General features: G+C 45.2%; 8 non-coding genes across 8 annotated transcripts; all 8 read left to right on the top strand.

Moving 5' to 3' along the window:
• The first annotated feature begins 5,313 nt into the window (after window positions 1–5,313).
• TRNAV-CAC (transfer RNA valine (anticodon CAC)) lies at window positions 5,314–5,386 on the top strand. Its single transcript has one exon. It is a non-coding gene; the product is annotated as a tRNA-Val (tRNA).
• Window positions 5,387–6,483: 1,097 nt separating this feature from the next.
• Window positions 6,484–6,556, top strand: TRNAL-CAA (transfer RNA leucine (anticodon CAA)). The gene has a single exon. It is a non-coding gene; the product is annotated as a tRNA-Leu (tRNA).
• A 97-nt stretch (window positions 6,557–6,653) lies between these two features.
• Window positions 6,654–6,726, top strand: TRNAV-UAC (transfer RNA valine (anticodon UAC)). Its single transcript has one exon. It is a non-coding gene; the product is annotated as a tRNA-Val (tRNA).
• A 768-nt stretch (window positions 6,727–7,494) lies between these two features.
• TRNAV-AAC (transfer RNA valine (anticodon AAC)) lies at window positions 7,495–7,567 on the top strand. The gene has a single exon. It is a non-coding gene; the product is annotated as a tRNA-Val (tRNA).
• Window positions 7,568–7,823: 256 nt separating this feature from the next.
• Window positions 7,824–7,896, top strand: TRNAV-UAC (transfer RNA valine (anticodon UAC)). Its single transcript has one exon. It is a non-coding gene; the product is annotated as a tRNA-Val (tRNA).
• Window positions 7,897–8,664: 768 nt separating this feature from the next.
• TRNAV-AAC (transfer RNA valine (anticodon AAC)) lies at window positions 8,665–8,737 on the top strand. Its single transcript has one exon. It is a non-coding gene; the product is annotated as a tRNA-Val (tRNA).
• Window positions 8,738–9,152: 415 nt separating this feature from the next.
• TRNAV-UAC (transfer RNA valine (anticodon UAC)) lies at window positions 9,153–9,225 on the top strand. The gene has a single exon. It is a non-coding gene; the product is annotated as a tRNA-Val (tRNA).
• A 256-nt stretch (window positions 9,226–9,481) lies between these two features.
• TRNAV-UAC (transfer RNA valine (anticodon UAC)) lies at window positions 9,482–9,554 on the top strand. Its single transcript has one exon. It is a non-coding gene; the product is annotated as a tRNA-Val (tRNA).
• Window positions 9,555–12,737: the final 3,183 nt, after the last annotated feature.

The following is a 12,737-nucleotide window of genomic DNA, read 5'->3' as shown; positions in this document are numbered from 1 at the left end:
CAGATAACCTTGGCCTGATCATGAGGATTTTGTTCAAAAAAGTGCCACACTGCACTCTTCCTACTTTGGCAGACATTTTGCGGCCTAGCACGCTGTGATCTTTTGACCCTCTGGACAAGCTGTCCAGCAACTCTTTTGATGTTTGGAACCTGTCTTTGGAGTGCTCCGGGCCTGCCAGATAACAGCTGTTGCGATGTCGATGTCTGCTGTGGATGCTCCTCATCTGAGCTATTGGAAGCAGCACCCTCTTCCCCCAATGGATGCCAATCTGGGTCAACAACTGGGTCATCCATCACCTCCTCTTCTATGTCATGTGCACCTTTCTCTGTGTCACCGTGTATGGTGGTATAGTGTGCGGGAAGGGGCACCTGAGTCTCATCAGGGTCAAAATCTGGCTCTGTACACTGCGAGGACAATGTAGTGCTCTGAGTGAATGTACCAGCAGAATCATCCATCAGCGGCTGTGCATCAGTGCACTCCATGTCAGATTCATCTTGGCCTGGGTAATTCACCATTTGACTTGATAATCCAGGCATGGTATGTGAAAACAGCTCCATGGAGTAATCAGTAGTATGGCCTGCGTCATCCTTCAATCTTGGTTGGGGTGAAGGACACAAGGAAAGGTGTGGTTCATGAACATGAGCCTCCAATGACGACTCAGTGCTTTTACTTTTTACAACTGAAGAAGAGGAGGCGATAGAGCTGGAGGCTGAGTCAGCAATGTAAGACAAAACTTTTTCCTGATGCTCTGCCTTTAAAAGCGGTTTGCCAACTCCTAGAAAACTAAGCGTTCGAGGCCTTATGTAGCCAGACGATGACGCAGGGTCAGCACCTCCTGCATTCGGTCCTATTTTGCTCTTGCCACTACCATCAGATCCACCACCAACACCATCATTACCAGCTGCCAACCCCCGCCCAATTCCACGGCCTCTTCCACCATCCTTCCTCATTTTTGGTAGAAATGTAGACAAAGTCCTACAAACTATATAGTAATGTAAAACAAGGTACAAGGTGTCTATAGGACAGGGGAGATTTAGAATTTCTGCACACACTTGTGGACAGTGGACACTTTTGGATTGTGTGAGGCCCACTGATATCTGAGCGCTATGTGACACGCTCGATGGCACAGCTGCCTGTGACCAAAGTGACGAGAGGATAATGGAGATTTTGAATCTCTGCGTACACTTTTGGACACTGGACACTTGTGGATTGTGTGAGGCCCACTGATATCTGAGCGCTATGTGACACGCTCGATGGCACAGCTGCCTGTGACCAAAGTGACGAGAGGATAATGGAGATTTTGAATCTCTGCGTACACTTTTGGACACTGGACACTTGTGGATTGTGTGAGGCCCACTGATATCTGAGCGCTATGTGACACGCTCGATGGCACAGCTGCCTGTGACCAAAGTGACGAGAGGATAATGGAGATTTTGAATCTCTGCGTACACTTTTGGACACTGGACACTTGTGGATTGTGTGAGGCCCACTGATATCTGAGCGCTATGTGACACGCTCGATGGCACAGCTGCCTGTGACCAAAGTGACGAGAGGATAATGGAGATTTTTAATCTCTGCGTACACTTTTGGACACTGGACACTTGTGGATTGTGTGAGGCCCACTGATATCTGAGCGCTATGTGACACGCTCGATGGCACAGCTGCCTGTGACCAAAGTGACGAGAGGATAAGGGAGATTTTGAATCTCTACGTACACTTTTGGACACTGGACACTTGTGGATTGTGTGAGGCCCACTGATATCTGAGCGCTATGTGACACGCTCGATGGCACAGCTGCCTGTGACCAAAGTGACGAGAGGATAATGGAGATTTTGAATCTCTGCGTACACTTTTGGACACTGGACACTTGTGGATTGTGTGAGGCCCACTGATATCTGAGCGCTATGTGACATGCTCGATGGCACAGCTGCCTGTGACCAAAGTGAAGAGAGGATAATGGAGATTTTGAATCTCTGCGTACACTTTTGGACACTGGACACTTGTGGATTGTGTGAGGCCCACTGATATCTGAGCGCTATGTGACACGCTCGATGGCACAGCTGCCTGTGACCAAAGTGACGAGAGGATAATGGAGATTTTGAATCTCTGCGTACAATTTTGGACACTGGACACTTGTGGATTGTGTGAGGCCCACTGATATCTGAGCGCTATGTGACATGCTCGATGGCACAGCTGCCTGTGACCAAAGTGAAGAGAGGATAATGGAGATTTTGAATCTCTGCGTACACTTTTGGACACTGGACACTTGTGGATTGTGTGAGGCCCACTGATATCTGAGCGCTATGTGACACGCTCGATGGCACAGCTGCCTGTGACCAAAGTGACGAGAGGATAATGGAGATTTTGAATCTCTGCGTACACTTTTGGACACTGGACACTTGTAGATTGTGTGAGGCCCACTGATATCTGAGCGCTATGTGACACGCTCGATGGCACAGCTGCCTGTGACCAAAGTGACGAGAGGATAATGGAGATTTTGAATCTCTGCGTACACTTTTGGACACTGAACACTTGTGGATTGTGTGAGGCCCACTGATATCTGAGCGCTATGTGACACGCTCGATAGCACAGCTGCCTGTGACCAAAGTGACGAGAGGATAATGGAGATTTTGAATCTCTGCGTTCACTTTTGGACACTGGACACTTGTGGATTGTGTGAGGCCCACTGATATCTGAGCGCTATGTGACACGCTCGATGGCACAGCTGCCTGTGACCAAAGTGACGAGAGGATAATGGAGATTTTGAATCTCTGCGTACACTTTTGGACACTGGACACTTGTAGATTGTGTGAGGCCCACTGATATCTGAGCGCTATGTGACAGGCTCGATGGCACAGCTGCCTGTGACCAAAGTGACGAGAGGATAATGGAGATTTTTAATCTCTGCGTACACTTTTGGACACTGGACACTTGTGGATTGTGTGAGGCCCACTGATATCTGAGCGCTATGTGACACGCTCGATGGCACAGCTGCCTGTGACCATAGTGACGAGAGGATAATGGAGATTTTGAATCTCTGCGTACACTTTTGGACACTGGACACTTGTGGATTGTGTGAGGCCCACTGATATCTGAGCGCTATGTGACATGCTCGATGGCACAGCTGCCTGTGACCAAAGTGACGAGAGGATAATGGAGATTTTGAATCTCTGCGTACACTTTTGGACACTGGACACTTGTAGATTGTGTGAGGCCCACTGATATCTGAGCGCTATGTGACACGCTCGATGGCACAGCTGCCTGTGACCAAAGTGACGAGAGGATAATGGAGATTTTGAATCTCTGCGTACACTTTTGGACACTGGACACTTGTAGATTGTGTGAGGCCCACTGATATCTGAGCGCTATGTGACACGCTCGATGGCACAGCTGCCTGTGACCAAAGTGACGAGAGGATAATGGAGATTTTGAATCTCTGCGTACACTTTTGGACACTGGACACTTGTAGATTGTGTGAGGCCCACTGATATCTGAGCGCTATGTGACACGCTCGATGGCACAGCTGCCTGTGACCAAAGTGACGAGAGGATAATGGAGATTTTGAATCTCTGCGTACACTTTTGGACACTGGACACTTGTGGATTGTGTGAGGCCCACTGATATCTGAGCGCTATGTGACACACTCGATGGCACAGCTGCCTGTGACCAAAGTGACGAGAGGATAATGGAGATTTTGAATCTCTGCGTACACTTTTGGACACTGGACACTTGTGGATTGTGTGAGGCCCATTGATATCTGAGCGCTATGTGACACACTCGATGGCACAGCTGCCTGTGACCAAAGTGACGAGAGGATAATGGAGATTTTGAATCTCTGCGTACACTTTTGGACACTGGACACTTGTGGATTGTGTGAGGCCCACTGATATCTGAGCGCTATGTGACACGCTCGATGGCACAGCTGCCTGTGACCAAAGTGACGAGAGGATAATGGAGATTTTGAATCTCTGCGTACACTTTTGGACACTGGACACTTGTGGATTGTGTGAGGCCCACTGATATCTGAGCGCTATGTGACACGCTCGATGGCACAGCTGCCTGTGACCAAAGTGATGAAAGGATAATGGAGATTTTGAATCTCTGCGTACACTTTTGGACACTGGACACTTGTGGATTGTGTGAGGCCCACTGATATCTGAGCGCTATGTGACAGGCTCGATGGCACAGCTGCCTGTGACCAAAGTGACGAGAGGATAATGGAGATTTTGAATCTCTGCGCACACTTTTGGACACTGGACACTTGTGGATTGTGTGAGGCCCACTGATATCTGAGCGCTATGTGACACGCTCGATGGCACAGCTGCCTGTGACCAAAGTGACGAGAGGATAATGGAGATTTTGAATCTCTGCGCACACTTTTGGACACTGGACACTTGTGGATTGTGTGAGGCCCACTGATATCTGAGCGCTATGTGACACGCTCGATGGCACAGCTGCCTGTGACCAAAGTGACGAGAGGATAATGGAGATTTTGAATCTCTGCGTACACTTTTGGACACTGGACACTTGTGGATTGTGTGAGGCCCACTGATATCTGAGCGCTATGTGACACGCTCGATGGCACAGCTGTGACAAAAGTGACTAGAGGATAAGGGAGATTGGATTGCTTTTAAAAAAGCAGTTTGCAGAGCAGTGGGTAAACAGCAATGCCAGCGTGTCAGGAAGCCTTAAAAGGCAGCCCAACAACCAACACCACTGATACACCACAATATAGCCTCCCCTTGCACTGCACACACAGTGACTTGTGTGTTGTGCAGGCCAAATCGCTAGCAGCAGAAGCAGTTTTTTTGTCTTCTTCCCTGCCTAACGCTCTCCCTACAGAATCAGCAGCAACCTCTCCCTATACTAAGATCGGCAGAAGTAAGATGGCGGTCGGCGTGCACGCCCTTTTATACCCCCTGTGACGCCCACCAAAGCAAGCCAATCACTTGCATGCCATTCTGAAAGATGGTGGTGACCCGTGCCTAGGTCATCACGTTGCCCACATTGTCCGTGGATCCTGATTGGCTGAAAAAGAGCCCAAAACAAACTTTTGAAACGCGACTTTGGCGCGTAAGTCGCCGACCTCGTGGCCGACCTCATCCTAGGGTCGGGTTTCGTTTCATGAAACCCGACTTTTGAATTTTTTCGACCCGTTTCGCTCAACTCTAGTTATCACGTTCGCCTAACACGCGAAAGGTCCCCAGATCGAAACTGGGCAGAAACACGCTTTTACACTTTGGTATCCAAGCTTTTGACTTTCAGTTCTTGATCTCGATTGCTTGTTGTCACCACAGTAAGCACTTGCATCCGGTTTCTGTAGTGTAGCGGTTATCACGTTCGCCTCACACGCGAAAGGTCCCCAGTTCGAAACTGGGCAGAAACACAGCTTTTTCTCTTGGAAAACGATCTTTTTGACTTTCAGTGCTTGTTCTTTATTGCTTGCCATGACCACAGCATTTTTTTTTTGTTTGAATCGGTTGGTTTCTGTAGTGTAGCGGTTATCACGTTCACTTTACACGCGAAAGGTCCTCAGTTCGAAACTGGGCATAAACACAGCTTTTCTCTTGCAAACTAGTGCTTTTGACAATGAGTGCTTGATCTTTAATGCTTGCCATGACCACAGTAAACGCTCTTGTCTGGTTACTGTAGTGTAGTGATTGTCCTGTTTGCCATCCTCCTGAAAGTTCCCTGTTTTGATCCCGGGCAGAAACATGTGGCTTTTCTTTATTTTGATCACAAACGTATATTGTTGGCTTAATTAGCCTTAGTTAGCATATTCTATTGCTGGTTTAATGAGCATTACTTTTACCAATGTGATTATTTCTACCCGATTTTGCTTTTGGCAAGCATATGTGTTTTTGACAGTGTCTAAGTGTTCCTAATTCAAGTAACACCTGATAGGATCAAGGTGCGAAAGCAGGCATCTAGGTGCTTTTTCTTTTTGGCTTTTGGACAAAGGCATGAGAATGTTTTGTGGAGCATGGTTTTGTTTCCCTGTTTGTTCTTTTTTTCCAATAGCCTGACAAATGAAAGGTTCCTGTGTTGCAAAATGCACTTTGTCCTGTCTTCAGACATAGAGGAAGACCTCTTGACTTTGGCTGGCTGTTTTTTTCTCTTTCAAGTTCATTTCAGCATGTTTAAACATCTTTAGCTTTGCATGGAGTTTCTGAAGTTTAGTTGTTGTCACGTTCACCTCACACGCGAACGGTCCCCAGTTCGAAACTGGATAGAAGCATGACATTAGGCGTTGATATTAAAGCTTTTGATGTTGAGTCTTTGTTCTCGATGACTCGTCATGACCACAGTAACCTTCCACAGCCGGTTTCTGTAGTGCAGTGGTTATCACGTTCGCCTAACACGAGAAAGGTCCCCAGTTCGAAACTGGGCAGAAACCCGCTGTTACCCTTTGGTATCCAAGCTTTTGACTTTCAGTTCTTGATCTCGATTGCTTGTTGTCACCACAGTAAACACTTGCATCCGGTTTCTGTAGTGCAGCGGTTATCACTTTCGCCTCAAACGCGAAAGGTCGCCAGTTCGAAACTGGGCAGAAACACAGATTTTTCTCTTGGAAAACGATCTTTTTGACTTTCAGTGCTTGTTCTTTATTGCTTGCCATGACCACAGCATTTTTTGTGTGTTTGAATCGGTTGGTTTCTGTAGTGTAGCGGTTATCACGTTCGCTTTACACGCGAAAGGTCCTCAGTTTGAAACTGGGCAGAAACACAGCGTTCCTCTTGCAAACTAGCGCTTTTGACAATGAGTGATTGATGTTTAATGCTTGCCATGACCACAGTAAACGCTCTTGTCTGGTTACTGTAGTGTAGTGATTGTCCTGTTTGCCATCCTCCTGAAAGTTCCCTGTTTTGATCCCGGGCAGAAACATGTGGCTTTTCTTTATTTTGATCACAAACGTATATTGTTGGCTTAATTAGCCTTAGTTAGCATATTCTATTGCTGGTTTAATGAGCATTACTTTTACCAATGTGATTATTTCTACCCGTTTTTGCTTTTGGCAAGCATGTGTGTTTTTGACAGTGTCTAAGTGTTCCTAATTCAAGTAACACCTGATAGGATCAAGGTGCGAAAGCAGCCATCTAGGTGCTTTTTCTTTTTGGCTTTTGGACAAAGGCATGAGAATGTTTTGTGGAGCATGGTTTTGTTTCCCTGTTTGTTCTTTTTCTCCAATAGCCTGACAAATGAAAGGTTCCTGTGTTGCAAAATGCACTTTGTCCTGTCTTCAGACATAGAGGAAGACCTCTTGACTTTGGCTGGCTGTTTTTTTCTTTTTCAAGTTCATTTCAGCATGTTTAAACATCTTTAGCTTTGCATGGAGTTTCTGAAGTGTAGTGGTTGTCACGTTCACCTCAAACGCGAACGGTCCCCAGTTCGAAACTGGATTGAAGCATGACATTAGGCGTTGATATTAAAGCTTTTGACGTTGAGTCTTTGTTCTCGATGGCTCGTCATGACCACAGTAACCTTCCGCAGCCGGTTTCTGTAGTATAGTGGTTATCACGTTCGCCTAACACGCGAAAGGTCCCCAGTTCGAAACTGGGCAGAAACACACTGTTACCTTTTGGTATCCAAGCTTTTGACTTTCAGTTCTTGATCTCGATTGCTTGTTGTCACCACAGTAAGCGCTTGCATACGGTTTCTGTAGTGTAGCGGTTATCACGATCGCCTCACACGCGAAATGTCCCCAGTTCGAAACTGGGCAGAAACACAGCTTTTTCTCTTGGAAAACGATCTTTTTGACTTTCAGTGCTTGTTCTTTATTGCTTGCCATGACCACAGCATTTTTTGTTTGTTTGAATCGGTTGGTTTCTGTAGTGTAGCGGTTATCACGTTCGCTTTACACGCGAAAGGTCCTCAGTTCGAAACTGGGCAGAAACACAGCATTCCTCTTGCAAACTAGCGCTTTTGACAATGAGTGCTTGATCTTTAATGCTTGCCATGACCACAGTAAACACTCTTGTCTGGTTACTGAAGTGTACTGATTGTCCTGTTTGCCATCCTCCTGAAAGTTCCCTGTTTTGATCCCGGGCAGAAACATGTGGCTTTTCTTTATTTTGATCACAAACATATATTGTTGGCTTAATTAGCCTTAGTTAGCATATTCTATTGCTGGTTTAATGAGCATTACTTTTACCAATGTGATTATTTCTACCCGTTTTTGCTTTTGGCAAGCATGTGTGTTTTTGACAGTGTCTAAGTGTTCCTAATTCAAGTAACACCTGATAGGATCAAGGTGCGAAAGCAGGCATCTAGGTGCTTTTTCTTTTTGGCTTTTGGACAAAGGCATGAGAATGTTTTGTGGAGCATGGTTTTGTTTCCCTGTTTGTTCTTTTTCTCCAATAGCCTGACAAATGAAAGGTTCCTGTGTTGCAAAATGCACTTTGTCCTGTCTTCAGACATAGAGGAAGACCTCTTTACTTTGGCTGGCTGTTTTTTTCTTTTTCAAGTTCATTTCAGCATGTTTAAACATCTTTAGCTTTGCATTGAGTTTCTGACGTGTAGTGGTTGTCACGTTCACCTCACACGCGAACGGTCCCCAGTTTGAAACTGGATTGAAGCATGACATTAGGCATTGATGTTAAAGCTTTTGACGTTGAGTCTTTGTTCTCGATGGCTCGTCATGCCCACAGTAACCTTCCGCAGCCGGTTTCTGTAGTGTAGTGGTTATCACGTTCGCCTAACATGCGAAAGGTCCCCAGTTAGAAACTGGGCAGAAACACGCTCTTACTCTTTGGTATCCAAGCTTTTGACTTTCAGTTCTTGATCTCGATTGCTTGTTGTCACCACAGTAAGCGCTTGCATCCGGTTTCTGTAGTGTAGCTGTTATCACGTTCGCCTAACACGCGAAAGGTCCCCAGTTCGAAACTGGGCAGAAACACGCTGTTACCCTTTGGTATCCAAGCTTTTGAATTTCAGTTCTTGATCTCGATTGCTTGTTGTCACCACAGTAAGCGCTTGCATCAGGTTTCTGTAGTGTAGCGGTTATCACGTTCGCCTCACACGCAAAAGGTCCCCTGTTCGAAACTGGGCAGAAACACAGCTTTTTCTCTTGGCAAACGATCTTTTTGACTTTCAGTGCTTGTTCTTTATTGCTTGCCATGACCACAGCATTTTTTGGTTGTATGAATCGCTTGGTTTCTGTAGTGTAGCGGTTATCACGTTCGCTTTACACGCGAAAGGTCCTCGGTTCGAAACTGGGCAGAAACACGCTGTTACTCTTTGGTATCCAAGCTTTTGACTTTCAGTTCTTGATCTTGATTGCTTGTTGTCACCACAGTAAGCGCTTGCATCAGGTTTCTGTAGTGTAGCGGTTATCACGTTCGCCTCACACGCAAAAGGTCCCCTGTTCGAAACTGGGCAGAAACACAGCTTTTTCTCTTGGCAAACGATCTTTTTGACTTTCAGTGCTTGTTCTTTATTGCTTGCCATGACCACAGCATTTTTTGGTTGTATGAATCGCTTGGTTTCTGTAGTGTAGCGGTTATCACGTTCGCTTTACACGCGAAAGGTCCTCGGTTCGAAACTGGGCAGAAACACAGCATTCCTCTTGCAAACTAGCGCTTTTGACAATGAGTGCTTGATCTTTAATGCTTGCCATGACCACAGTAAACACTCTTGTCTGGTTACTGAAGTGTACTGATTGTCCTGTTTGCCATCCTCCTGAAAGTTCCCTGTTTTGATCCCGGGCAGAAACATGTGGATTTTCTTTATTTTGATCACAAACGTATATTGTTGGCTTAATTAGCCTTAGTTAGAATATTCTATTGCTGGTTTAATGAGCATTACTTTTACCAATATCATTATTTCTACCCGTTTTTGCTTTTGGCAAGCATGTGTGTTTTTGACAGTGTCTAAGTGTTCCTAATTCAAGTAACACCTGATAGGATCAAGGTGCGAAAGCAGGCATCTAGGTGCTTTTTCTTTTTGGCTTTTGGACAAAGGCATGAGAATGTTTTGTGGAGCATGGTTTTGTTTCCCTGTTTGTTCTTTTTCTCCAATAGCCTGACAAATGAAAGGTTCCTGTGTTGCAAAATGCACTTTGTCCTGTCTTCAGACATAGAGGAAGACCTCTTGACTTTGGCTGGATGTTTTTTTCTTTTTCAAGTTCATTTCAGCATGTTTAAACATCTTTAGCTTTGCATGGAGTTTCTGAAGTGTAGTGGTTGTCACTTTCACCTCACACGCGAACGGTCCCCAGTTCGAAACTGGATAGAAGCATGACATTAGGCGTTTATGTTAAAGCTTTTGACGTTGAGTCTTTGTTCTCGATGGCTCGTCATGACCACAATAACCTTCTGCAGCTGGTTTCTGTAGTGTAGTGGTTATCACTTTCGCCTAACACGCGTAAGGTCCCCAGTTCGAAACTGGGCATAAACTCGATGTTACCCTTTGGTATTTAAGCTTTTGACTTTCAGTTCTTGATCTCGATTGCTTGTTGTCACCACAGTAAGCACTTGCATCTGGTTTCTGTAGTGTAGCGGTTATCACGTTCGCCTCACACGCGAAAGTTCTCCAGTTTGAATCTGGGCAGAAACACAGCGTTTCTCTTGCAAACTAGCGCTTTTGACAATGAGTGCTTGATCTTTAATGTTTTCCATGACCACAGTAAACTCTCTTGTCTGGTTACTGTAGTGTAGTGATTGTCCTGTTTGCAATCCTCCTGAAAGTTCCCTGTTTTGATCCCAGGCAGAAACATGTGTCTTTTCTTTATTTTGATCACAAATGTATATTGTTGGCTTAATTAGCATTAGTTAGCATATTCTATTGCTGGTTTAATGAGCATTACTTTTACCAATGTGATTATTTCTACCCGTTTTTGCTTTTGGCAAGCATGTGTGTTTTTGACAGTGTCTAAGTGTTCCTAATTCAAGAAACACCTGATAGGAACAAGGTGCGAAAGCAGGCATCTAGGTGCTTTTTCTTTTTGGCTTTTGGACAAAGGCATGAGAATGTTTTGTGGAGCATGGTTTTGTTTCCCTGTTTGTTCTTTTTTCCAATAGCCTGACAAATGAAAGGTTCCTGTGTTGCAAAATGCACTTTGTCCCGTCTTCAGACATAGAGGAAGACCTCTTGACTTTGGCTGGCTGTTTTTTTCTTTTTCAAGTTCATTTCAGCATGTTTAAACATCTTTAGGTTTGCATGTAGTTTCTGAAGTGTAGTGGTTGTCACGTTCACCTCACACGCGAACGGTCCCCAGTTCGAAACTTGATAGAAGCATGACATTAGGCGTTGATACTAAAGCTTTTGACGTTGAGTCTTTGTTCTCGATGGCTCGTCATGACCACAGTAACCTTCCGCAGCCGGTTTCTGTAGTGTAGTGGTTATCACGTTCGCCTAACACGAGAAAGGTCCCCAGTTCGAAACTGGGCAGAAACACGATGTTACCCTTTGGTATCCAAGCTTTTGACTTTCAGTTCTTGATCTCGATTGCTTGTTGTCACCACAGTAAGGGCTTGCTTCTGGTTTCTGTAGTGTAGAGGCTATCACTTTCACCTCACACGCGAAAGGTCCCCAGTTCGAAACTGGGCAGAAACACAGCTTTTCTCTTGGAAAACGATCTTTTTGACTTTCAGTGCTTGTTCTTTATTGCTTGCCATGACCACAGCACTTTTTGTTTTTTTGAATCGGTTGGTTTCTGTAGTGTAGCGGGTATCACGTTAACTTTACACGCGGAAGGTCCTCACTTCGAAACTGGGCAGAAACACAGCATTTCTCTTGCAAACTAGTGCTTTTGACAATGAGTGCTTGATCTTTAATGCTTGCCATGACCACAGTAAACGCTCTTGTCTGGTTACTGTAGTGTAGTGATTGTCCTGTTTGCCATCCTCCTGAAAGTTCCCTGTTTTGATCCCGGGCAGAAACATGTTGCTTTTCTTTATTTTGATCACAAACGTATATTGTTGGCTTAATTAGCCTTAGTTAGCATATTCTGTTGCTGGTTTAATGAGCATTACGTTTACCAATGTGATTATTTCTACCCTTTTTTGCTTTTGGCAAGCATGTGTATTTTTGACAGTGTCTAAGTGTTCCAGGGGAAGAGTCTTGAGGAGATCATTTGCATATTCCCAGTGCCTTCTGGGATAAGTGAAGAGTCTCCGTGAGCTCAACGATCACTGGGTTTTGGCCGTTGCAGCTGAAAAGAGGAAATCGGAAAATTTTTTGCTCATCTTTCATCATTTTTAAGAAATCTCAAGATGGAAGAGGCCAGGAGCCATTTGGTGAGCTGCATTTCTTGCTACATGTTTACAGATTTACCAGTGGAAAAGCCAAACTTCTCTTGCCACAAATGCAAGCTTGTGACCCTGTTGGAGGAAAAGTTGCAAAATCTCGAAGAGAGGTTAGCTACGTTGAAGATCATTAAGGAAGGTGAAGAGTTCTTGGACAGGGCAGAATTATCTCTTCATGTTACAGAAAGAGAAGAAATTCGAAGTGCACCTGAATAAACAGAGGAATGGAGACATGTGACCCAGAGAAGCAGGAGGATCAGGAGGCAGTCAGCACCCATACTGCTCAGAAACCAGTACCAGGCTCTCACGCAGGAAAATGATGACGAAATACATCAGGATAAGACTTTGCCAACAAACAGCAACCTTGTACGCCTTCAGAGTCCTCCTAGATGGAGAAAGAAAAATGTTGTGAAGAAGAAACGGAGAGCGGTGGTCATGGGGGATTCCCTGTTGAGAGGAACAGAGGCCGCTATCTGCAGACCGGATATAACT

Source organism: Dendrobates tinctorius, unplaced genomic scaffold (assembly GCF_039654945.1).
Source record: "Dendrobates tinctorius isolate UK_male_01 unplaced genomic scaffold, ASM3965494v1 ptg000421c, whole genome shotgun sequence".
Lineage (NCBI taxonomy): Eukaryota > Metazoa > Chordata > Amphibia > Anura > Dendrobatidae > Dendrobates > Dendrobates tinctorius.
The sequence above is the reverse complement of the archived record's forward strand: the minus strand, read 5'-3'. Positions and strand labels throughout refer to the sequence as shown.